We start from the raw sequence: 27,858 nt of genomic DNA, 5'->3' as shown, positions 1-27,858 counted from the left end.
TCTATGTGAATATTCTGAGGAGTTCCAAAATTAGATTTCTTTGTAAAACATCTTTAGCATATAAAACATCAAAATGGCTTCTAACCTGTGTGGTTTCTCTGATGAACCCTAAGTGTGCCTTTAGTAGTAAAACATTTACCACATTCTGAACATGAATACGGCTTCTCTCCTGTGTGACTTCTCTCGTGTTTAACAAGACTTGATCTTTCTGTAAAACATTTCCCACATTCTGAACATGAATATGGCTTCTCTCCTGTGTGACTTCTCACATGTACAACAAGATGCGATTTATCAGTAAAACATTTCCCACATTCTGAACATGAATATGGCTTTACTCCTGTGTGAATTCTCTCATGTTTGGCAAGACCTGATTTTTGTGTGAAATATTTTCCACATTCTAAACATGAATACGGCTTCTCCCCTGTGTGAATTCTCTCATGTACAACAAGATGTAATTTAATTGTAAAACATTTTCCACATTCTGAACATGAATATGGTTTCTCTCCTGTGTGACTTCTCTCATGTATAGCAAGATGTGATTTATCGGTAAAATATTTTCCACATTCTGAACATGAACATGGCTTCTCCCCTGTGTGAATTCTCTCGTGTTTAACAAGACTTGATTTTTGTATAAAACATTTCCCACATTCTAAACAAGAATATGGCTTCTCTCCTGTGTGACTTTTCTCATGTATGGTAAGATTTGATTTATCTGTAAAATATTTTTCACATTCTGAACATGAATATGGCTTCTCTCCTGTGTGAACTCTCTCATGTTTAACAAGACTTGATTTATCCCTAAAACATTTCCCACATTCTGAACAGGAGTACGGCTTCTGCCCTTTGTGACTTCTCTCATGTTTAACAAGACTTGATTTATATGTAAAACATTTTTCACATTCTGAACATGAATATGGCTTCTCTCCTGTGTGAACTCTCTCATGTTTAACAAGACTTGATTTATCCCTAAAACATTTCCCACATTCTGAACATGAGTACGGCTTCTGCCCTGTGTGACTTCTCTCATGTTTAACAAGACTTGATTTTTGTGTAAAATATTTCCCACATTCTAAACATGAATATGGCTGCTCCCCTGTGTGACTTCTCTCATGTATAGCAAGACGTGATTTATCTGTAAAATATTTTCCACATTCTGAACATGAATATGGCTTCTCTCCTGTGTGACTTCTCCCATGTATAGCAAGACGTGATTTATCTGTAAAACATTTTCCACATTCTGAACATGAATATAGTTTTACTCCTGTGTGACTTCTCTCATGTTTAACAAGACTTGATTTATACATAAAACATTTCCCACATTCTGAACATGAATGTGGCTTCTCCCCTGTATGACTTCTCTCATGTCTAACAAAACTTGATTTATATGTAAAACATTTTTCACATTCTGAACATGAATATGGCTTCTCCCCTGTATGACTTCTCTCATGTCTAACAAGATGTGATTTTTGTGCAAAACATTTCTCACATTCTGAACATGAATACGGCTTCTCCCCGGTGTAAATTATTCTGTTTGTAAAAAGGCCTGAGATTTTTGTGAACGGTTTACCACTTGTGGTTGCAATCTGTGATTGGTCAGGAGAAGGTTCCTCATTAGTGGAATTATATAACAGATCTGTACCATGAAGTCCTGGATGTCCATTAAGGGTAATGAGGTTATTTCCTGTAGACTGCTGCATCATATCTTCATCTTTTGCTTCATAGTTTATCGATAACATGACGTTTCCCTCAGAGTTCTTACTGGGATTTACTGCTAGGATTAAAAACGTATTTTGTATTACAAAAAAAGTGTTTTTATTCACATTTTTTGTGATTTGTCTGCTCATATAAAAATGTAAAACATGGAATTAACCCCTTCGCGTACCCAGACGTGATATTATGTGTGTGATGTTTGGAGCGCGCTCAGCAAATATGTTGCGGATATTGGCTGTATTTTACAGCGAACACCCAGGACTAAACAGCAAGGAGCAGCGATCACGCGGTTTCTGGCTGTTTAACCCCTTAAGGACGCAGCCACTTTTGGACCATATGACACAGCCTCATTTTTTTAAATCTGACATGTGTCACTTTATGTGGTAATAACTCTGGAATGATTTTACCTATCCAAGCGATTCTGAGATTGTTTTCTCGTGACATATTGTACTTTATGTTAGTGAAAAAATTTGGTCGATAAATTCAATATTTATTTGTGAAAAACACCAAAATTTAGAGAAAATTTGCAAAAATTTGCATTTTTCTAAATTTAAATGTATCTGCTTGTAAGACAGATAGTTATACCACACAAAATAGTCACTAGTTAACATTTCCCATATGTCTACGTTATGTTGGCATAATTTTTTTGCACATCCTTTTATTTTTCTAGGCCGTTACAAGGCTTAGAACTTTAGCAGCAATTTCTCATATTTTCAAGAAAATTTCAAAAGGCTATTTTTTTAGGGAACAGTTCAGATCTGAAGTAGCTTTGAGGGCCTTATATATTAGGAACCCCACAAATCACCCCATTTTAAAAACCGCACCCCTTAAAGTATTCAAAACAGCATTTAGAAAGTTTATTAACCCTTTATGCGTGTCACAGGAATTAAAGCAAAGTGGAAGGGAAATTTGCAAATTTCATTTTTTTGGCAGAAGTTCCATTTTAATCTACTTGTCCTGTAATACTGAAGGTTTTTACAAGAGAAACACAACTGAATATTTATTGCCCTGATTCTGCAGTTTTTAGAAATATCCCATATGTGCCCCTAGAGTGCTACTGGATTCAAACAAATGCCCCAGAAGCAAAGGAGCACCTAGTGGATTTTTCGACCTTCCTTTTCTTAAATTATATTTCAGGCACCATGTCAGGTTAGAAGAGGTCTTGTGGGGCAAAAACAAAGGAAACCCCCCAAAAGTGACTCCATTTGGGAAACTACACCCCTAGAGGAATTCATCTAGGGGTGTAGTGATCATTTTGACCACACAGGTATTTCATAGATTTCATTAGAATTGGGCAGTGAAAATGAAAAATTACATTATTTTTCAATAAGATGTAGCTTTATCTCAGAATTGTAAATTTTTTTCAACAAATAAATGAGAGAAAGCACCCCATCATTTGTAAAGCAACTTCTCCAGAGTACGGAAATACCCCATATGTGGTAATGAACCACTGTATGTATACACATCAGGGCTCAGAAGGGAAGGCACGCCATTTATCTTTTGGAGCGCTGATTTTGCTGGATTAATTTCTCGGCACCATGTCGCATTTGTAAAGCTCCTAAAGGTACCAGTACAGTGGTCACCCCCCCCAAAAGTGACTGCATTTGGGAAACTACACCCCTAGAGGAATTCAACTAGGGGTGTAGTGAGCATTTTGACCACCCAGGTGTTTCATAGATTTTATTAGAATTGTGCAGTAAAAATTAAATTTTTTTCCACTAAGGCCTCATGCACACGACCGTAGCCGTGTGCACGGCCGTGATTTTTGGGTCGGCCGGCTGCAAACTGTCAGCCGCGAGCCGCCCGCAAATCGCGGGACATGCACATGGCCGCGGCCATTAACTTCAATGAGCCCGGACCGCAGAACACGGCCGTAATAAGACAGGTCCGTTCTTTCTGCGGTGCGGGCTCCTGGGCCATGCACGGACCGTAAAAACTACGGTCGTGTGCATGGCCCCATAGAAATGAATGGGGCCGCAATTCTCTCGTGGATTTTCGGGGGAATTGCGGCCGCAAAAACGCGTTCGTGTGAATGGGGCCCAAGATGTAGCTTTAGGTCAAAATGTTTAATTTTCTCATCAAATAAGAGAAAAAGCACCGTAACATTTGCAAAGCAACGTCTCCAGAGTAGGGAAATACCCCATATGTGGTAATAAACCACTGTATGAATACACATCATTTTTCAGAAGGGAAGGAGCGCCATTTAGCTTTTGGAGCACTGATTTTGCTGGTTTGATTTCTCGGCACCATGTCACATTTGTAAAGCTCCTAAGGTACAAGTACAGGAGAAACCCCCCAAAAGTGACTCCATTTGGCAAACTACACTCCTAAAGGAATTCAACTAGGAGTGTAGTGAGTATTTTGACCACCCAGGTGTTTCATAGATTGCATTAGAATTGTGCAGTAAAAATAAGGTGATATTTTTATAGATCAGGGCTTTCCGAATGCGGCGATAGCTATTATGTATAGTTTTTTTTTCATGTTTTCATTTTTTTTCTAATAATAAAAGGAGATGATCAGGGAAACCGGGCAAGTGTGGTTTTTATTAGTTAAAACTTTTATTTATTTATTTTTCTTTAACATTTTTTTTAACTTTTACACTGACTGGGGATTTGAAGATCTGGTCTTCTGATCCCCGGTACAATACACCGCACTACTTATGTAGTGCAGTGTATCGTAACTGTCATTCTTCAGCTGACAGTTAGCCTATTAGGTCCTGCCTCGGGCAGTTCCCAATAGGCTTCCGTACCTGGGCAACCAGGAAGCCTAGTAACTGCTTCCTGGTTGCCATAGCAACCATCGTCACCCGCGATCCATTGCGGGGGGAGGCGGGGTTTACAGAGGGAGCTCCCTCCCTCTGTCAACCACTTCAATGCGGCAGACGTCATTGACAGCAGCAGTGAAGGGGTTAAATGGCTGTGATCGGCGGTAACAGCCATCGCAGCCGTTGCAACGGGATGTCAGCTGTGTATAACAGCCGACAGCCGCTGAAGATAAAGCGAGCACAGCTCCTGTGCTTGCTTTATCTACAGGGCGTGACTGTATGCCCGTGTGCGGGAAAGCGCTTTGAATTTGGACGTACAGTCACGCCCAAAAGCGGGAAGGGGTTAACCCCCTCAAATGCTGCAGTTGATCACGACTGCAGCATCTGAGGCGTTGGCAGGGCTTGGAAGCCTGTAAAAATGACGACATACTGCAATACGTTAGTATTGCAGTATATTGTACCAGCGATGTAACGATCTCTGGTTCCAGTCCCCTAGGGGGGGGGGGGGGGGCTAATAAGGTTTGTAAAAAAAAAAGGGAGACGTTTTATAGTAGTGAAAAAAACAATATTAAAAGTTCCAAAAACCCCCCTTTCCCCCCTAAAGTAATGTAAAAAAATAACGTAAACAAAACTGGTATCACTGCGTCCGTAAAAGTCTGAACTATTACAATATAGCGTTATTTAATGCGCAACTCAGCTGGTCAAATGTAATAAAAAGTGATCAAAAAGTTCAATGTACCAAAAAATGGTACCGATGAAAACTACAGCTTGTCCCGCAAAAAATGAGCCCTCACACTGCTCATTCGGTGAAAAAAAAACAAACAGTCATGGCTCTCAGAATGTGGCGACACAAAAAAAAAAACCTGTTAAAAAAAGAAAATGTTTTATCAATAAAAGTAGTAAAATATTTAAAAAAACCTATATAAACTTGGTATTGCCATAATTGTACTGAGCCACAGAAGATAAGATGTTGTTTTTACCGCAGGTGAAAGCCGTAAAATGAAACACAAAGTAATTGAGGAGTCGCAGTTTTTTCCACTTTCAGCCCGCAAATAATTTTTTTTCAGGTTTCCCAGTACATTATATGGTACTATAAGAGGTGCCAATAAAAACTACAATTCCTCCTGCCAAATAAAAAGCCCTCACACCGCTCTATTGATGGAAAAATTAAAAAAAGTTATGGCTCTTTGAATGCGGGGAGTGAAAAAACGAAAATGGAAAAACAAAATGGCTCAGTCCCGAAAGGGTTAATAAACTAATCTAAAAAAATTAAAGCCCTATAAGTTTTGTAAAAAAGAAAGTAAAAAACTTTGTGATATTCACATTAGTTGCAAAGATATTATTGTTTAAAGAAGTGAATATCAGAAATGGAAGATTTGACCTGTACACAGGGGCATCAATGACGTCATGGAAGGGTTAATGTTGTTATAGACAATCTAATCTCGGCCAGTCTACATTTATCCCCTTAAGGACTGCCATTTGTTTTATTTTTCACTCCCCTCCTTCCAAGAGTCATAACTTTTATTTTTCCATCAATAGATTGGTGTGAGGGCTTATTTTTTGCTGGAGGAGTTGCAGTTTCTAATGGCACCATATAATGTACTGGGAAACTGGAAAAAAACAAAAACTTTGCAGGCTGAAATTGGGAAAAACTTTGATTCCAACATTGTTTTTCGGTTTTCATTTTTACGGCTAAAACAAACAATACAATATCAATACATTTACAGCAATACCAAATTCATATAGGTTTTTTTTTGGTTTTTTTTAAATAGAATGTGGTGAAACAAAACCAAGAGACAATTTATTTTTCCGTGGATTGAGCGGGATGAGGGCTTATTTTTTGCAAGGCAAGCTGTAGTTTTTATTTGTACCATTGTTTGGTACATACAAGTTTTAGATCACTTTTTATTACATTTAATTTGAGAGCTAAGGTGACCAAATTAAGTTTTAGATTCTTTGTTTTTTACAGCGTTTACTGCGCAAGTTAAATAATCGTATATTGTAATAGTTCCCACTTTTATGGACGTGGCTATACCAATTATAATTTTTTTCTTTCATTTCTTTAGAAGAAAAAGGTTTGTTTTTTTAAACTTTTAATATTTTTTTTTTCCACTGCTAATAAAAAAAAAAAAAAAAAGTTTAATAGTTATTACATATTTTATTAGCACCCCTATGGAACTTGAACCAGCGATAGTTAGATTGCTGGTACAATACACTGCAATACTATTGTATTGCAGTGTATTGTAATTTTCACAGGCTCCTGTTAAGCCCTGCCAGAGGCACGGCTTAACAGAGGTAGAGAGAAGGCAGTCATGGGGGCCTTCATCAGGCCCCTGGGCTGCCATAACAACCATCGGCATCCCCCGATCGCATTGTGGGGGCGCCGATGAGATGTCGGAGGGCCCCCCTCTTTTCAATGCCTCAGATGCTGTGGTCGCGATTGACAGCAGCATTTGAGGGGTTAAACGGCCCGGAACATTGAGATCGCTGTTCCTGGCCATTAGTCCCGGGGGGGGGGGGCAGATGTAAAACACAGCTGACACTCGCTGAGTTTGGAGCGCGATCAGCCCGTGAGCGCACTTTATACTTCCATATGAAGCTTATCACGTACATGTACGTGATGCATCAAGGGGTTAACAATATGTGTCATGAGACAAAGAACACATCTCAGGCTGAATTCACAGACATGACAATGAGGTCTGCAAAAACACTTTTAAGAAGGCAAATATCCCCAGGACGAGGGCTGCAATTCAGGATATAGACTGGGAAGAACTAATGTCAAGTAATGGGACAAATGATAAATGGGAGATCTTAGAATCTACTTTGGGTAATTATAGTGCAAAATTTATTCCTATAGGTAACATAGTATAAACTACTAAAATTAAACCCCACATGGCTTACACTTTCTGTAAAAAAGGGCAATACATGACAAAAAAAAAAAATGGCATTTGAAAAATACAAATCTGATGGTACAGCTGTAGCCTTTGTAAATTATAAAGAGCTTAATAGAATCTGCAAAAAAAAGTAATAAAATCAGCAAAAATACAAAATGAAAGGCAGGTGGCCAATGAGAGTAAAACAAATCCCAAAATATTCTTCCAGTATATAAATGCAAAAAAGCCAAGGTCTGAACATGTAGGAAACCTAGATAGTGGTAATGGAGAGTTGGTCACAGGGGATCAAGAGAAGGCAGAGTTAGTAAATGGGTTATTCAGCTTTATATATACAACAGAAGGAAGAGCAGCTGATGTAGCCGGTGCCAGTGCTGTTAATATATCAAATAATAAAGTTAATTGGCTGAATGTAGATATGGTTCTAGCGAAGTTAAATAAAATAAAAGTACACAACACCCTAGAGTTCTTAAAGTGCTTAGTTCAGTTATTTCTATCCCCCTCTTCATAATATTCAGAGATTCTCTAGTGACTGGTATAGTGCCAAGGGACTGGCGCAGGGCAAATGTGGTGCCTATTTTCAAAAAGGGCTCTAGGTCTTCCCCGGGTAATTATAGACCAGTTAGCTTAACATCCATCGTGGGAAAATGTTTGAGGGACTATTGGGGGACTATATACGGGATTATGTGACAAAAAAATAGTAAAACCGTGCTGGCTGTCACTTATAATACTAAGGACAGAAGCTGTCAAACCAACCTGATTTGTTTTTATGAAGAGGTGAGCAAAAGCCTAGACAGAGGGGCCGCTGTGGATATAGTGTTAGGCATTTGACACGGTCTCTCATACACGTCTAATGGGTAAATTAAGGACTATAGGTTTAGAAAGTATCGTTTGTAATTGGACTGAGAATTGGCTCAAGGACCGTATCCAGAGAGTTGTGGTCAATGATTCCTACTCTGAATGGTCACCGGTTAGAAGTGGTGCACCCCAGGGTTCAGTGCTGTGACCACTATTATTCAACTTATTTATTAATAGCACTATTTCTATTTTTGCAGATGACACCAAGCTATGTAGTATTGTTTAGTCTATGGAAGATGTTCGTGAATTGCAAGCTGATTTGGACACACAGTGTTTGGGCGTCCACTTGGCAAATGAGGTTTAACGTAGATAAATGTAAGGTTATGCATCTCGGTACAAACAACCTGCATGCATCATATGTCCTAGGGGGAGCTACACTGGGGCAATCACTTGTTGAGCAGGATCTGGGTGTACTTGTAAATCATAAACTAAATAACAGCATGCAATGTCAACCAGCATAATGAACACCTCTTTGAGACTTTATAACTTCTTATTTCACTACCCTGATGTGCACCACCAATAGTAGAAAATAATAAATAGGAAAGGGGGATTAGGAAAAGGAAAAAGAGCAAGAAGTTGAGATATTGAATCTCTTGTGAAAGACCGGCTGTAGTAATAATAGATTAACATATGGGGATAGGGTGAACGGTCACTTATGGAACACCCTATAACATGTTGAATCCCACTTAGCATATGATGTATATAAAGCTTTATAAAAAGCCAAGTGTGAATGGGGAGGGTTAATGAAGAAGATAAGTCTGAATTGAGTACCACATTTTTTGGACTATAAAACGATCTTACCTGCAAACGCTGATGCTGCTGCAGAATCAACTGTAGCCTCTGGTGCCGATGTGGCCGTCACGATGCAGGACCTGTGAGTGACGTCACAGATCTGCACTGTCAGAAGCTGGGCGTTCTGAAGAGAAGAGGATGTTACTTCTCTTCAGAGCGCCCAGCTAGTGAAAGTATTAAAAACGCCCCGATGTACGCACATAATACACGCCCACTTGGACTTTTACTTTTAAACACACCCACTTGGACTTTTGCAAGCCTCATTTGCATAACTACAAAAATGGTCATAACTTGGCCAAAAATGCTCGTTTTTAAAAAATAAAAACGTTACTGTAATCTACATTGCAGCGTCTATCTGCTGCAATAGCAGATAGTGGTTGCAAAATCTGGTGACAGAGCCTCTTTAATATTTTAACATTTTTTTTTACACTTCTGAAAATGTATCTAATATTTTTTTTTTTACACATTTTATTAGTTCCCATAGCGGACTTGAACCAGTGATCATTCGATCGCTGCTACAATACACTGTGGAGTTACTGAAACAGCTCGGACGTACCCCAAAATAGAACAAATAAAAACTACAACACGTCCCGCAAAAAAACAAGCCCTTACAAAGCCTTGTCCACGCAAAAATAAAAAAGTTATGGCTCTCAGAATATGGTGACACAAAAAAGAATAATTTTTTTAAAAAAAAAAAGGGGTTTTGTGCAAACGCTGCAAAACATAAAAAAAACTATATACATATGGTATCGCCGTAATCGTACCGACCCGCAGAATAAAGAAAAATGTATTTTATTACCCCAGGGTAAACACTGTTAAAAAAAAAAAAAAAGTCCGAATTGCTAAAAAAATAAATAATAAAAAGTGATCAAAGAATTGCGTGTACCTCAAAATGGTCCTAATGAAAACTACAGATTTTCCTGCAACAAATAAGCCCCCACACAGCTCCGGTGGAGAAAAAAATAAAAAAGTTCTGGCTCTCAGAATATGGCGAGTGTTCCAAAAGCGGGTAAGATTCGGCGCCATTTATCTGTGCGACACTGGCCACACATCTATGAATTATTTATTTACCGCATTATTATACACTCTTATTATTCCCCGATTTACTCCGCACAGCTTACATACGCCCCCATATTATAAACGGAAATACCAGTAATATCCAAAACAGGACTGCCAAGAAAAATCTGCGCTCCAAAAGCCAAATGGTGCTCCCTCTCTTATGAGCCGTACAGCGTGGCCAAACAGCAGTTGGCGTCCACAGACATGAGATATGTCTTCAGTGGCACAACATATTGTGCACTAAATTGGCATATCAGTGGAAAATGTCAATTTTCACTTTGCACCATCCGCTGGGTACTAATTTCTAATGTAGAATCTCCTGTGGGATCAAAATGCTCACTACACCCCTTAAAATGCCCTAAGGGGTGTAGTTTCCAATAGGTGCTCTTCACTTCTGAGCCCGGTCTTGTCCAGGCAAATGAGAAATGCCTTGAGGAGTGCAGTTTCCAAAATGGGGTCACTTCTTGGGGTTTCCACTGTACTGGTACCTCAGGGGTTTTGCATATGCGACATGGTGGCCAAAAGCCAATACAGCAAAATCTGCATGCCAAATAGCGCTCCGCCTTTCTGAGCCCTGCCGTGTGTCCAAACAGCAGTTTATAACCACATGTGGGGTATTGCCGTAATCTAGAGAAATTGCTTTACAAATGTTGGGCGGCTTTTTCTCCAGTATCCCTTGTGAACATGAAGACATTCTACAATTTAGTGGAACAAAATGTAGATTTTTATTTTCATGGCCTAATTCCAATAAATTCTGCAAAAGACCTGTGGGGTATAAATGCTCACTATAACCCTAGTTAGATTCCTTGAGGGTGTAGTTTCCCAAATGGGGTCACTTTTGGGGGTTTCCACTGTTTTGGCCTCTCATGGGTTTGGCAATTGAAACATGGCACCTGAAAAACAATCAAGCAAAATTTGTCCAAAAGCCAAATGGCGCTCCTTCCCTTCTGAGCCCTGCCATGGGTCAAAACAGCAGTTTAATACCAAATATGGGGTATTTCCGTACTCAGAAGAGTTTGCTTTACAAATGTTGGGGTACTTTTTCTCCTTTATCTATTGTGAAAATGGAAAAACATTTTATTAGAAAAAAAATTTAGATTTTCATTTTCAGAGCCTGATTACACTAAATTCAGCAAAAGAACTGTGGGGTCATAATGCTCGCTACACCCCTTGATAAAATTCCTTGAGGGGTGCAGTTTGCCAAATGGTGTCTTTTTTGGGGTGTTTTCTTTGTTTTGGCCCCACAAGACCTCTTCAAACCTGACATGGTGCCTAAAACATATTCTAATAAAAAGAAGGCCCCAATATCCACTAGGTGCTCCTTTGTTTTTGATGCCGGTGTTTCCGTCCAGTAGAACACTAGAGCCACATGTGGGATACTTCTAAAAACGGCAGAATCTGGGCAATAAATATTGAGTTGCGTTTGTCTGGTAAAACCTTCTGAGTTAGTTTTTTTTTTTTTTATTGAAACGGATTTTCTGCAAAAAAAAAAAAAAATATATAAAAATGACATTTGTAAATTTCAGCTTTAATTTGCTTTCTTGTGAAACACCTAAAGGGTTAAGAAATTTTCTAAAAGCTGTTATGAATAATTTGAGGGGTTCAGTTTTCAAAATGGGGTGATTTATAGGGGGTTTATAGTATATAAGGCCCTCAAAACCAGTTCAGAAGAGAACCGGTCACTAAAATAAGGCTTTGGAAATTTTCTAAGAAATGTGAGAAATTGCTGCTAAAAAGTTCTAAGCTTTGTAACGTCCTAGAAAAATAAAAAGGACGTTAAAAAAAATCAATGCAAACATAAAGAAGACATATGGAATATGTGAAATAGTAGCTATTTTGTGTGGTATTACTATCTGTCTTACAAGCAGATATATTTAAATATAAAAAAAAAATGCTAATTTTTGCAACATTTTGGTGTTTTTCATAAATAAACACTGAATGTGTCGACCGAATTTTACCACTAACTTAACCCCTTCCCGCTCCTGGACGTACTATTAGGTCATGGCAGCTGTATCGTTCGCGCTCCATGACCTAATAGGACGTCTCGGGAGTAACGGCCGTTTCGGCCGTCTTGCTGACACATACAGGAGCTGTGACAGCTGCTGTCTCGTACAGCAGCTGTCACAGCTCCTACAGCGGGGACCGATCGATGTGTCCCCGCTGATTAACCCCTTAAAAGCCGCGTTCTATAGAGATCGCGGCTTTTTAGGGGTTAAGCTGCCATCGCCGGCCTGCTACATGATAGCGGCCGGCGATGGTGACTATGGCAACCGGACACCAAACAATGGCATCCGGCTATGCCATAGACGGAAGCCTAGAGGGTCCTGACAAAGTCAGGACCCACTATGCTTGCTGTCAGTGAGTAGATGACAGTTCTAATACACTGCACTACGCATCAGGGTTTGCGTAGAATTGCGATCAGGGACTCCTGCCCTCAAGTCCCCTAGTGGGACAAAGTAATAAAGTAAAAAAAAAGTAAAAAAAAAGATGTGTAAAAATAAGAAAATATAAGTTTTAAGAGTATTAAAAGTAAAAATCCCCCTTTTTACCTTATCAGTCATTATTAATAAAAATATATAAACAAACAAATAAACTATACATAATTGGTATCGCCGCGTCCGTAACGGCCTGAACTACAAAATTATTTAGTTATTTATCCCACATGGTGAACGCCGTAAAAGAAAATAATAATAAACCATACCACAATCACAATTGTTTGGTCACTTCACCTCCCAAAAAATGGAATAAAAAGAGATCAAAAAGTCGCATGTACCTAAAAATGGTTCTGATCGAAACTGCAGTTCGTTACGCAAAAAATAAGTCCTCGCACGGCTTTATTAATTGAAAAATAATAAAGTTCTGGCGCTTAGAATAAGGTAAAAAAAAAAAGTGAATGATTTTTTACAAAACGTATTTTATTGTGCAAACGCCATAAGACATAAAAAAAAAAACTATAAACATCTGGCATCGCCGCAATCGTATCGCCCCGCAGAATAAAGTGAATATGTCATTTATAGCGCACGGTGAACACTGTAAAAAAAATAGAATAAAAAAACAATAGTAGAATTGCTGTTTTTTAGTCACGCCACCTAAAAACGGATCAAAAAGCCGCATGCACCCCAAGAAAACTACAATGGATTCCTCAAGGGGTTTCGTTTCCAAATTGGGGTCACTTTTGGGGGGTTTCCAATGTTTTGGCACCACAAGACCTCTTCAAACCGAACATGGTGCCTAATAAAAAAAGAGGCCTCAAAATCCACTAGGTGCATCATTGCTTCGGAGGCCGGTGCTTCAGTCCATTACCGCATTAGGGCCACATGTGGGATATTTCTCAAAACGGCAGAATCTGGGCAATACGTATTAAGTTGTGTTTCTCTGATAAATCCTTTTGCGTTATAAAAAAAAAATCGTATAAAGAGGATTTTCTGACAACAAAAAAATATATGTAAATTTCACCTCTACTTTACTCTAAATTTCTGTGAAACACCTAAAGGGTTCATAAACTTTCTAAATACTTTTGAGGGGTCTAGTTCCTAAAATGGGGCGTTTGATAGGGGGTTTCTAATATATGGGCCCCTCAAAGCAACTTCAGAACTGAACTGTAACCTAAAAAAATAAATAAATGAGGCAATACTTCGCTTCTTACATTATACTGATAATGAGCCGTGCCCACCCCGAGATGACCCCAGTTTTGACCGTTTGTATAAACGGCGACCCCTATTAGACCGTTTCAGTGCCCGGTTTTCCCAAACATACACCCCCGAGAAGTGTATTTCTATTGATGAGTCCCTGGTACATTTTAAAGGGAGGGTTCAATTCCGCGAGTACCTGCCAGGTAAGAGGGCAACGTATGGCGTGAAGATGTATAAGCTGTGTGAGTGCATCAGGGTATACCTACAGATTTAGGATATATGAAGGAAAGGCCACCCCCAAACCAGACTGCATCCTGGACTACAATAGGTACATGGGAGGGATGGACTTGTCAGATCAAGTCCTGAAGCCCTACAGCACCATGCGGTGTGGTATAAGAAGCTGGCCGTGCACATCATACAGATGGCATTGTACAACGCGTACGTGCTACATCGATGTGCAGGCCAGACGGGAACTTTCCTGGAATTTCAAGAGGTGATTATCAAGAACCTAATCTTTAGAGACCAAGAAGGGGGGCACCCAGTACTTCTGGAAGCGGGGCCACACGCATCGTACCAGGGCGGCAACACTTTCCAGAAGTTCCCCAAACTGGCAAGAAGGGAAAAAGTCAAAAGAGGTGCAAAGTCTGCTATAAGAGGGCGATAAGGGATGACACAATATATCAATGTGACACGTGTCCCGAATAACCAGAGCTCTGTATGAAAGAGTGTTTTAAAATTTATCATACATCCCTTGGTTTATAATTTACCCCAATTTTTACTTACCCTGATGCACTCCGCACAGCTTATCCCCCCTCGTCTTTCCCCTCTGAGCCCTGCTGTGTGCCCAGGCTGATAACAGCCACATGTAGGGTATTGCCATACCCGGGAGAACCCACATTACAGTTTATGGGGTGTAGGTCTCCGGTCAAAATGCTCACTACACCTCTAGATGAATGTCTTAAGGGTGTAGTTTTTAAAACGGGGTCACTTCTTGCGGGTTTCAACTGTACTGGTACCTCAGGGGCTTCTGCATACATGACTTCGCACTAGAAAATCCCCAGTAGGCCAAATGGTGGTCCTTTCCTTCTGAGCCCTCCCATGGCCCCATACGGCAGTTTATCACCACAAATGGGGTACTGCCGCACTCAGGACAAATTAGGCAACAGAATAGGGTATTTTATTTCTTGTGAAAATTAGAAATTTTCAGCCAAAACTACATATTATTGGAAAAAATCATTTTGTTTTAATTCCCAGCCCAATTCAAATAAGTTCTGTGAAAAAACTGTGGGGTCAAAATGGTCACAACACCCATAAATGAATTCCTTGAGGGGTGTAGTTTCCAAAATGGGGTCACTTCTGGTGGGTTTCCATTGCTTTGATACCTCTGGGGCTCCCGAAAACGAAACCAGCAAAATCTGCACTCCAAAGAACACACAGCGCTCCTTCCCTTCTGAGGCCTCCCATGGGCCCAAACGGCAGTTTATCGCCACAAATGGGGCATTGCTGCACTCAGGAGAAATTGGGCAACAAAATGGGGTATTTTGTTCCCTGTGAAAATAAGAAATTTTGATCACAAATGACATTTTATTGGAAAAAAATTAAATTTTTTTCATTTCACAGCCCAATTCAAATACGTGCTGTGAAAAAACTATGCTGTCAAAATGGTAACAACAACCATAAATAAATTCCTTGAGGGGTGTAGTTTCCGAAATGGGGTCACTATTGGGGGATTCCTACTGTTTTGGCACCTCAACACCTCTTCAAACCTGGCATGCTGCCTAAAATATATTCTAAATAAGAAAGAGGCCTCAAAATGCACTAGGTGCTTCTTTGCCTCTAGTGCTTGTGTTTTATTCCACGAGCGCAGTAGAGCCACATGTGGGACATTTCTAAAAACTGCAGAATCTGGACAATACATATTTAGTAGTGTTTCTCTGGTAAAAACTTGTGTTACACAAAAAAAAAATTGAATAAAAATTGAAATTCAGCAAGAAAAATGAAATTTGCAAATTTCACACCCACTTTGCTTTAATTCCTGTGAAATGCCTGAAGGGTTAAAAACCGTTCTAAATGCTGTTTTGAATACTTTGAGGGGTCTAGTTTTTAAAATGGGGTGTTTTATCAGGGTTTCTAATACATAGGCCCCTCAAAACCACTTCAGAACTCAAGAGGTACCTTTAAAAAAAGGCTTTTGAAATGGTCTTAAAAATATGAGAAATTGCTGTTTATGTTCTAAGTCTTGTAACGTCCAAGAAAAATAAAAGAATGTTCAAAAAACTATGCCAATCTAAAGTAGACATATGGGAAATGTGAACTAGTAACTATTTTGGGTGGTATAACCGTCTGTTTTACAAGCAGATGCATTTAAATTCTGAAAAACGCTATTTTTTCCAAATTTTCTCTAAATTTTGCAATTTTTCACCAATAAACACTGAATATATCGACCAAATTTTACCACGAACATGAAGCCCAATGTGTCACAAGAAAACAATCTCAGAATCGCTTGGATAGGTTTAAGCATTTCGACGTTATTACCACATAAAGTGAAATATGTCAGATTTGAAAAATGGGCTCTGAGCCTTAAGGCCAAAACTAGGCTCCGTCCTTAAGGGGTTAAAGTCCAAAAAGTGTCACGAGAAAACACTCTCAGAATCGCTTAAAAAAATAAATACTTTCCAAAATTATTACCACTTCAAGTGATACATGTCAGATTTGAAAAAAAATGGTCGGGTCCTTAAGGCCAAAACAGGCTCAGTCACTAAGGGATTAAAGGACACACTGAGTGTGTATTAAACAAAAATAGAGAAAGAGACCTCCAGCTCACCTTAAATGTATGGTTCAGATCATCTCGCACGGATCCTCGTGTCGGCACACGATAGGTAGACAGCAATAGAAAAAAGAGGATTTGGATCCAGCGTGGATTTGTGGAATAAAATGGAACAATGTTCCAAGTTTAATGAAATTCGTAGATTAAAAAAGGAAAAAACCAGGATGGATGAGAGTGTGCAATCCTGGTAGTGTGAGGAAAAATATCAGTAGTGAATGGAGCCTACGCGTTTCAGACGCTACACGTGTAGCGTCTGAAACGCGTAGGCTTCATTCACTACTGATATTTTTCCTCACACTACCAGGATTGCACACTCTCAATCATCCATCCTGGTTTTTTCCTTTTTTAATCTACGAATTTCATTAAACTTGGAACATTGTTCCATTTTATTCCACAAATCCACGCTGGATCCAAATCCTCTTTTTTCTATTGGTGTGTATTAAACACGCACACTTGTACCTTATTGGAAAGATAAGAGCAGGCACAAGCATGTGCGCACACTGTACGGGACACAGCAGACCGGAGCGGAAGTGAGCGCTGGCATCTCCTAGGAAGAGGAGGATCAGCGCTCACAGATCCATGGCTGCGGACGAAGGGAGGTGAGTGAACCCGACGGAACCACGGCCATAGACGCTACACTCTGGAAGAGTGAAGACCTCTGCTAGAGGGCGCAGCTCACCCCATATGGATATACACCCACCACAAGAACTTCACCTACTCCAGTTAGCTCAACGGCTAAAAACAGTCAAGCCAAGTGGTCACTGTTCTTCACCCATTTCCAATTTGTGCTCCACTACCGTCCCACCGACAAAAATGTGGGGGCTGATGCCCTGTCCAGGTCGTTTGAAACAAAAAAAAAAAAAAAGACACTGGAGACCCCTCAATGTATCACAGACCCATCCTGCTAATCCCCTGCAAGTTAGACATCCTTCCGGGGAGGGCTTTTGTTCGGTTGGCAGACAAGAGGAGAATTCTTTGCTGGGGACACAGCTACAAACTGTCTGGGCACGCGGGTGTTCGAAAGACTCAAGATCTGATTGCTCATAATTTCTGGTGACCCACGCTGCCCAAAGATATCGTGGACTTTGTCTCTTCCTGCACGGTCTGTGCTCATTCCAAGCCTGCCCCAACATCTGCCTGTGCCCAACAGCCCCTTGCAGCATATTGCAATGGACTTTGTCACAGATCTTCCTCCCTCAAAAGGATGCAATATGGTCTCAGTGGTGGTGGACCGGTTCTCGAAGATGGCACATTTTATGCCGCTGACAAGCCTACCTTCTGCTCCTCGACTGGCAAATCTCTTCATTCAGCACATCTTCTGCTTGCACCTTTATATCGTGTCTGATCAGAGGGTGGGGGGGGGGGGGATACTCATCGTTCCCACTCACCCATTCGACCGCAGACTCCAGAGTGCTGGCCGGCACCTCCTTCGTATGAGACACCAGCACTCACTTCCGCTCTTCAGTATCCTCTAGGGTGCGCGCGCTCGTGCCCTGCCGTCAAAGTTCCATCTGTGCCTAAGAGGCTACTACTGTCTGGACTATTACAGGTACCCTTGTGCTTGGACTTTGTATAGACTTAGTACACTGTTGTTTGGCCAGCTGCTACTCCGCTACGGCGGTGCGGCCTAATGGGTCTACATACCCACGGATCATGACAGTAACTATGTAACTTTATCCTAATAGCTGGACAGTCACCGGATCTCAATTTTATAGAATATCTTTAGGACGCAGTGGAATAGACAGAGTGAGGATATTAATCAGAATCTGTACATTGTTACATCATTCCACTAAGAATTCAGGCTGTTCTAAGGGGAAAGAGGGTCCTATCAAGTACTAATATGGTGAACCTAGTGAAGTGGCCTCATTCAAGTTATAGCCACGTGACAATTTAATAGAAAATTGCTGTTCTATTTCTCTGCCAATCTATATTTATTTGGTCTTGTTTTGCTCAGAACATATAGGGCTTCGATATTGTGTACTACAATTTGTGCTATATTCAAAGGGGTTTTCCAGTTCATAAAAAATTGATTGCCTATCCTCAGGATAGGCCATCAACGCGTGATCGGTCAGGGTCGGACTCCGGGCACCCCCACCGATCAACTGCATTGAAGGGGCCGCAGCGATCGTACAAGTGCTGCTTTCCCTTCGTTTCAACTTGTTCACTGTAAATCGTGAACACAGTTGTACTGGCGGTTGACAGTATTACAGCCTTCTCCTGTTCACTTAGTTCACATGATTTCTGGTCATTATATGACATATATATGGGCTTTCTTTTAGCAGTTTTCCCTCTACAGGCACTCTCTCTAATTCGCAGTTTCCCTTGAGGTAATGGGTGGAGCCTGCCATCATATCTTCTATACACCCAGAACAGAGAACCGTCCTGGTACACCATCTCTCTGTAGCACACCTTTAAAGGCTGCAGGAGCATGGAGCACATCATACAGCAGTAAGGAGCAGTGTAGCAGAAAACCCAGCACTGGGGTAACATATAACCCTTACCAGCAGCCATATCTCCGCTCTCTGGCTTCCCCCTCACCTCTCCATAGACTGCAGCATTTGTGTCCCTTCTCTCTCTCTCGTAATCTCTCTGCTCCTGCTTCCTCCCTACGCTCTCCATAGACTTTTATAAGCAGCAGCATCTGTGTATCTCTCACCTAGTGGCACTAACGTCACATAAAATTTAAATGGATAAAACTACTAAAAAGTAAGTAAATTATAAAGGTGACATATATCAGGTATACTATTAGATTATCACTAGTTGTTTGAAAATTTAGTGTCCGTATAAAGACATGTTCCAAAAGAGCAATTTAGTGTACAGTAGATTATAGCAGAGATCTGATTGCTTGATATTGTAGCCTATGGTTGTGCTACGGAAATATCCCAAAGACAACATGTCCCCTTGTGAGCAGAGTTGTCATGGGAACCTTGTGTGTTTTCTAATAGCTCTTTAATTCTGGTCTCCAGCCTCATATTAAATATAGAACTATAATGAGGAAGTACAAAGGCAAATCACCAAAATGTATGTGTTTTAATTTTCATTGACTCCCAAAATTATGCTTAACCGGTTGAGAACTGCCTACTGTATATATACGGTGCAGGTTTAAAGCTTGCTGCCTGAGCGATTGGGCAGCTGAAAGTCGGGTGCCCGGCCGTCAGACTGCCAGGGACCCTAGAGAGAAGAGAAAAGTGATTTTTACCACTTCTGACTTCTCTGTACTCAGGTACACATCACTCAATGAGCGCCGTATATAGAATAGGGGCCACTTTCTCTGTAAAATTGGTAAAACACAAAAGAAGAATTAAATATATATATATATATATATATATATATATATATATATATATATATAAAAAAACTTGGTAACCGCTGTAATCGTATTGACCTGCAGAATGGAGCCAACATGTCGTTGTTACCGCACGGTGACCGTCGTAATAACAAAACCCTAAAAATATGAATTTTTTTTTTTTTTTTCAGATTCCGGCCCACAAAATAAAATGTTTTCCAGTTTCCCAGTTCATAATTTGGTAGAATACATGGTGTCGTTAAAACTACAACTCGTCCCGCAAAAAACAAGCCCTCATCTGGCTATAAATCGACAGAATAATAAAAAAATTCTGTAATTTGGAAGGTGGGGGAGGAAAAAACAAATGAAAAACCTGAAAAATAAATTGCGGCGGGTAGGGGTTAAGACATACCGAAGGTATTACAGGCATTACCACATGATAGCTTTTATAGGCCATGAGTTGTCTTCCAGCCCTGACACTGTAAGGCTGATGGTTTTATACTGACAAGTGTCCAATGAAGAAGCCATGCTCATGTGATCACCGAGGGAGCTGTAACTGTCAATAGCGACCGCAGCATTTAAGCGGTGTGACATAAGGAGGGGGCTACCTCTGTCAGCCAACAAGGACCTGCAAACACGTAAACCGGCCGCCAATGGTTAGCCATGGCAGCCGATGGCCTAACAAAAGGCCCACGGGCCTGTCATGACTATAATCCTATTTAGTTGTGCATACTCAGTATAGCAAAGCAATATGTCAGCAATCAGCAGATTGCATCGTGAAGTTCCCTAGTGGGACTAAAAAAAAGATATATTAAATACAATTAAAGTTTATTTAAAAAAAAAGTAAAAGTTCACAGTAACCATTTTTACTATAAAGTGGTTTAATTTGTACGAGCATAAAAAAAAAATACACATATAGCACCACGATCCGAACAGTGAACACGTTATTTAAACTACATGATGAATGCAAAAATACACAGCCAAATAACTAGTTTTTTAATTCGTTAATTAAAATCAGATAGTGAAACATATTCTTTAATTTTTTTTAATCTATTTTATTTTTTTATTGTAGTTTTTTTTTAAATTCTTTTTTCTGTGCAGAGGTCATTGTGCAGGGAGGTTGGAGGAGGGGAGCTGTGTCCATCACCTATTGTCAATGGTGGATCTTGTGCTATCTATATATGGGTGTTACCCGTCAGTGTAATCCTGCATGTGATAATAATGAGATGACTGCTCAGAAGTGATCTCTACAGAACAGGAAGGATCAGTCTAATATGAATGGTGGATCCTATGTTAGCACAGGGAAAAGTGCAAGATATTTTAATTATTTTTAAATGCAGATAATGAAAAAAGCAAAAAATCGAAAATAAAAATCTAAAGAAAAATGTTTAAAAGGGAATGAGTTGCGAATTAAACTTTTTTTTTTTTTTTTTAAGTAAGTTACTTATTTCGATTATATTTTTTAAGTTTTTGCTGTATTTTTTTTTTCTTCCACATGGTGGAAAGTATTAAAAATTAAATAATAATCTGACATGTTTTCCTATTTTGGCAACCAGAGGGAGCACTTCCCAGAATTACAGCAGGGTGAATAGGGCAAAGCAACCGGACTCACAGCTGCCGTAAATGTGGGAGGGAATCTCAACCCCCCCCCTCCTACAAGCCAGGAAAAAGGGTCTTCAAATTGCCAAGCAGTGTCCGGCTGCCATTTTGGGTGTGATTCTGCAGCTGGCAGAAGCTATAGGACACAACAAAAGGCTAAGGGTATGTTCACACGCTTACTAAACAAAGGGAAAACATTTCCTGATTTTCAGCCATTTTTTAATCAAACTCACATTTTTGGCGGCGTTTTTCACGGCCGTTTTTGGAGCGGTTTTTCTATAGAGTCAATGAAAAACAGCTCCAAAAACGTCCTAAGAAGTGATATACACTTCTTTTTGGCGGGCATCTTTTTACGTGCCATTTTTGGAACACGGCCGCGTAAAAAACGCCCCGTCGGAAAACAGAACGCCGTATTTCCCATTGAAACCAATTGGCAGAGGTTTGTAGGCGTGGTTTCCGATTTTTCAGCCGTTTTTCGGGACGTTTATGGCCCGAAAAATGGCTGAAAACACTGCGTGTGAACATACCCGTAGAATGATGAAAGTGAAGTGAATGAGTTTTCAGTTGACCAGTTTACATGGCGTGTATTTGACACTGTTTTTTTTTGCACATTTTAAGTGCCAAAAAAACGCATAAAAAAAAACCGCTTGATTACACTTCATTTTGCATGTTTGGGGGGGGGAATGTGTGTGTGTGTTCGCCGCTAATTCGCGGCTATGAAGTATCAGCGGCGCCCGTGCATACTCCGCTCTCCTACATATATACACACACACACACAGCGCTGCTACATACATATACACACACGGCGCTGCTACATACATATACACACACACACACAGCACTGCTACATAAATACATACACACAGCACTGCTACATAGACACACTCCGCTCTGCTACAGACACACAGCTCCACAGACACACAATCAGCACTGCTACATACACACACTAAGAACTGCTACATAAATACATACACACACTAAGCACTGCTACATACATACATACTCAGCACAGACCGCTACACAGATACACACACTCAGCTTTGCTACACAGACACACTCAGCACTGCTACACAGACACACTCAGCTCTACTAGAGAAACACACTCAGCACTCTTACATAGACACACACTCAGCTTTACACAGACATGTTTGGGGGGATGGGTGTGTGTTCGCCGCTGATTCACAGCTATGAAGTATCAGCAGCGCCCGTGCATACTCCGCACTGCTACATACATACATACACACACACACACACACACTCAGCTACACACACATACACACACACACACACACAGACACACACTCAGCTCTGCTACACAGACACACAGACACACACTCAGCTCTGCTACACAGACACACACTCAGCTCTGCTACACAGACACACACTCAGCTCTGCTACACAGACACACACTCAGCTCTACTACACAGACACACACACACTCAGCACTACTACACAGACACACACACACTCAGCACTGCTACATACAGACACACAAAATCCGCTCTACTACGTCAGACAAGCTTAGCTCCCCACACCGTCAATACATCTAGCGACAGGGGGGGGCGGGTACTGGAGAGAGAGAGAGGGACAGACAGAAACACACACCTTACCGGCAGTGCAGCTGGTCTTCATAATGGCACCTGCTATCTCCCTACAAACCGGCTTCTCTGCTGTGTGACTCTGACCTGCGTCTGCGCAGTACAGAGCCAGATAGCAGAAGCAATGAACGGCTGCCGTTCATGGAGTCCTATGCATTGTGCTGCCCTATTCCATCTCTGTATGTGTCGTTAATCGACACATACGGAGATGAAAAAAAAAAAAAAACTGGCAGCCCCCATAGAGAAGTAAAAGTATGAATACATTAAAAAGTAGAAAGTGTCAAAAATAAATAACATTTATTTACATTATATTAAAAGCAATATAATTTAAAAAAATCATGACACCTTTCCTTTAACATAAATACTTGAATTAAACAATAGGTCATTTTCTAATGACACTAGTGTTTAAACTGATTTTTCTCCCAGCTGTTAATCGCAGCACGTGACCACCCCCCTAAAAAAAAACAAAAAAAAAAAAAAAAAAAACTATAAAAAGAAATCTGATATTAAGCCTAGAGCAGGGGTCTCAAACTCGGCAGGGTAAATGGGCCACATATAGAAAAAATGGGAAGTTGACGGGCCGCATTACGTTCAAATTTGATACATTACGAAATTGTTAATCAATTAGTTATTTGAACTACTATAACAATACTACATTACGATTACAATATATTACTATAATAACCGCGCTAGGTTTAAACTTAACGGAAATTTGTGAGATTTCTACATGTGCTTATTTCAACAATCCAGTTTAAGTGTCGCTAAACGCAGTCCGGCGGCTCAGTTGGCAGCGTTTGGCAGACACACAAATGTCAAGATTGGGCAGTCCCTTTTTATATAGTGCCACAGTGCCCTCTGTAGATACTGCCACAGTGCCCTTCTCAGATATACTGACACCCACCCACCCGTAGCTAATGCCACAGTGCCTTCTGTAGATGCTGTCACACACACACACACACACACACACTGCTTGTAGACAGTACCACACCCCCCCCCCCCCAGTACCCCAGTAGATAGCTCCATTGGGGCTCCCTCTAGGAGTGGAAACCCCAGCCGGAGTGTTGCCGACGCTTTGGCCAGGGATTCCTCTGCTGGATGAGCCCCTGATGTCACTGTCCATACACAGCGACGTCAGGGGATCCTCCTGGACCGGAATGTGAGGTATGGGGTAGTCCCAGAGCAGAGCACTAGTATAGGCACTGCTCCGGAACTCTGGGGAAGTCACTGCCATCAGTGTCCATACATGGTCCGAGAGGTCAGGGGCAACCCCAGAGCTGGAGTCCCAGGCAGAGCACTAGTAGCACTCCTACTGGGACTCCAGCTGTGTTACTGACATCACTGTCCAGATCTGGGGAAGCCCTAGACATTGCTGTCCATATGTGGACAGCGATGACAGGGGATTCCACAGAGTCCCGGCGTAGAGCCTATACTAGCGCTCTGCCCGGGACTTCGCTCTGGGGAAGACCTTGACAACACTGTTCATCAGTGGCGTAACTACCACGGTAGCAGCTGTAGTGGCTGCTGCGGGGCCCACGGCTTGAGGGGGCCCGTGCCGCCAGCCGATACACCCCCCCCCCATATGCACGGTGGCATCGCCAGCAGCTGTTATGGCTGCTATAGCTGTAGCGACGCTACTACGGGGCCCGTGCCGCCGAGCCTCTGAAAAGTATAGGCCGGGCAACAGAGGCCCTCTCATGTCCGGGGGCGTCGCTAGCACCGGATGGGGCCTCAGTGCTAGCGAAAATGACGCCCTCTTGCAGTAATTGTACCTGTGTCTATAGTACACAGGTACAAATACATGCACCAGAACTGGATAGCCGGTCACATTCAGCGCCTTACAATAATGCGGATTGGCGGGGCAAAATCCCCCGTCAATCAGTGCCTTTCAACGACGGTAGCGGCGATTCTGTCCTGCCAATCAGCGCCTATCTAGAGTGGGGGCTCTATCTAGAGTGGGGATGTGGGGCACTATATACAGGGGGATCAATATGTGGAACACTATATACAGGGGTGGGCTATATGTGAGGTACTATCTACAGAGGTGGGCTATACGTGGAACACTATCTATAAGGGAAGCTATATGTAGGGCAGCACGGGAGATCAGTGATTAGCACTATTGCCTTGCAGCTCGGGAGTCCATATGTGGGCACTGTCTATAGGGGCTTCTATGTAGGGCACTATCTACAGAGGCTCTATGGGGGTCACTATCTCCAGGGGAATGGTGTGTGGGGGACACAGTGTATGGTAAAATTATAATAAGGGACACAGTTTATGGCGCTATTATAGTTAGAGGTGCAGTGTATGCCGCTTTATTATATTTAGAGGTGTTGAGAATTTTAACTTCTTTTATAGGTGCAGAAATGTTTTAAAAGTGAGAAGCTGAAGACATCTGAGCGGAAAACTGCAGAAATGGGTCGTGGCTGGGAGAAATCCATCATAGAGGTCTGGACCGGAGGGAGAAGAAAATAACTAGAATGTGAGACGTCACCAGTAAATAATTTAAATGTTTATTCTGCCTCTAATCAGCACTGTAGTCACTGTATGATCTGCAGCGAGATGATGGGTGGTATGATTTTTTTTTTTTTTGGTGAAACAGCATCTCCCAGCATATCCTTACCATTGTTCGGTCCATGCTGGGAGCTGTAGTTTTACGCCGTACAAATCTATACGGCAGGGGTTTCACTAAATTGAGCTGTATTTGTTCTGGTGTTGTATATATGTAGTGAGCTTGGTTCTGGGGCTGTATATATTTACAGAGCTTTGTTATGGTACTGTATATATGTACTTAGCTTGATTCTGGCACTGTATATATGTACTAAGCTTGGTTCTGGAGTGGTAATTATATAGGATATATTTAGAATAACAAAATTGCAGGGTAGATGGAATTGTTTTCAGTTCATTGTATATTTCTTGGGAACCAGTCTGGTAGTTTTAACCCCTTGAACCACCACCATGCGGTAATACATGACCTGACAATATTTCCAAACGTATGTTTTTTTCAGAAACAAAATCTTTAAAATACACTTTTAAAACGCTGCACACTATATGCCAATTACTCATTAAGGGTCATGGGGCGGTGATACAATCCCCCTGGCTGATACAATTTTCTCGGATGCGCCATTGCCTTGTGCCACTATATACAAGGGGGGGGCTGTGTGGCACTATCTACTAAGGGGGGGCTGTGCGGCAGTATCTACTACGGAGGGCTTTATGCGATATCTACAGGGGGGCTGTATGGCACTATATACATTGGGAGATGTATAGTGCTATATACAAGGGGGGCTTTATGGCGATATCTACTGGGGGGCGCTATCTACAAGAGGAAGTCAGGGAGGCGCTATCTACAAAGGGTTGGCGGGGGCGCTATCTACAGGGGGGCCGTATGGCACAGTCTACAGGGGGCACTATCTATAAGGGGGGCTGCTTGTGACACCTGGGGGGGCCAAGTCAGGAGTTTGATATGGGGCCCAATCTTTCCTAGTTACGCCCCTGCTGTCCATATATGGACAGTGATGTCAGGGGCTTGTCCAGAGTTGGAGTCCCGGCGCAGAGCCGCTTCTAGTACACTGCCTGGGATTCCAGCTCTGCTCCGGACATCACTGTTCATATATGGACCGAGATGTCAGGGACAACCCCAGAGCTGGAGTTCCAGGCAGAGGGCTAGTAGCGCTCCTACTGGGACTCCAGCTGAGATCCTGACATCACTGTCCAGCTCTGGAGAAACCCTAGACATCGCTGTCCATATGTGGACAGCGATATCAGGGGATTCCACAGAGTCCTGGAGCAGAGCCTATACTAGCGCTCTGCCTGGGACTCCAGCTCTGGGGAAGCCCCGACATAGAGTGTCCATATTTGAAAAGCGATGTCAGGGGATTCCAGAGTCCCGGAGCAGAGCCTATACTAGCGCTCTGCCCGGGACGCCGCTCTAGCGAAGACCCTGACAACACTGTCCATATATGAACAGCGATGTCAGGGGATTCCACCGAGTCCCGTAGCATAGCCTATACTAGCGGGTTTGTGTCCCGTGGGCCGCAGATGACAGCCTAAGGGGCCGCATCACCCCTGGCCTAGTGCATGACCGGATCCATAGAACACCTTGTATAGAACTTCTATGTGCAGTCACAGCTCCCTCAGGTCCTGCACTATGTATAACACATTGTCTGACGTGTTACTGTAATGTAGAACTAAGGAGGAACCTCACCTTAACAAACCTCCCAATTCACTTTCTAAATTCATTATTACTTACCTCTGGCAACACCTCCTGGAATTTCCTCCGCTTCACTCTTACACGGTTGATCTTCCCTCACCCGCTCTTTTTCTGCTTCATCCTCCGCTTTAATATTAGTCAGATCTTCCCCCTGATTTCACATATGTAACAATTCAGTACAATACAGCAGAGACTGCGAAGAATCTAACAGATCAACATAAGAAACCACCAAAATCTATGACCACATCTATGACCGCTGGACCAAAAAGCTCCAGACCCCCCTATATAGACCTGGTATACGGCTCAGCTTCTACCTGATGATTCTCTGGGACATTGTGATTTTCCTCTGGACAGTCCTGGGAATACAGAGGACTGGGACATCTCTCTGGTGGATTTCTCCTACTGGATCCATCTGTAGGAAACACACAGTGGCTGAATACATGACTACTGTATATCTGTCTATATATCAGACGCTTCTTTCTACAATTCTATGTTTAACGATCAGAGCCGGAATTACAATGTTGAGGTCCTCACTACCGGTGTTGAGGTCCCTGCGCCTTGTAAGACGCAGGATTAAAGTAAACTGTGGAATAACTGTGGGGCAACAACGGCTCCTTGCTCCACCATCATATTTA

At 41.7% G+C, this 27,858-nt stretch overlaps 1 pseudogene; it reads right to left on the bottom strand.

Annotated features, from left to right (window-relative positions):
• Window positions 1-80: 80 nt before the first annotated feature.
• LOC142662345 (uncharacterized) lies at window positions 81-27,386 on the bottom strand (annotated as a pseudogene).
• Between the last annotated feature and the right edge of the window lie 472 nt (window positions 27,387-27,858).

The sequence above is a fragment of the Rhinoderma darwinii genome, chromosome 1, assembly GCF_050947455.1.
Source record: "Rhinoderma darwinii isolate aRhiDar2 chromosome 1, aRhiDar2.hap1, whole genome shotgun sequence".
Classification (NCBI taxonomy): Eukaryota; Metazoa; Chordata; class Amphibia; order Anura; family Rhinodermatidae; genus Rhinoderma; species Rhinoderma darwinii.
Note: the sequence above shows the minus strand (reverse complement) of the source record. Positions and strands in the feature narration are given on the sequence as shown.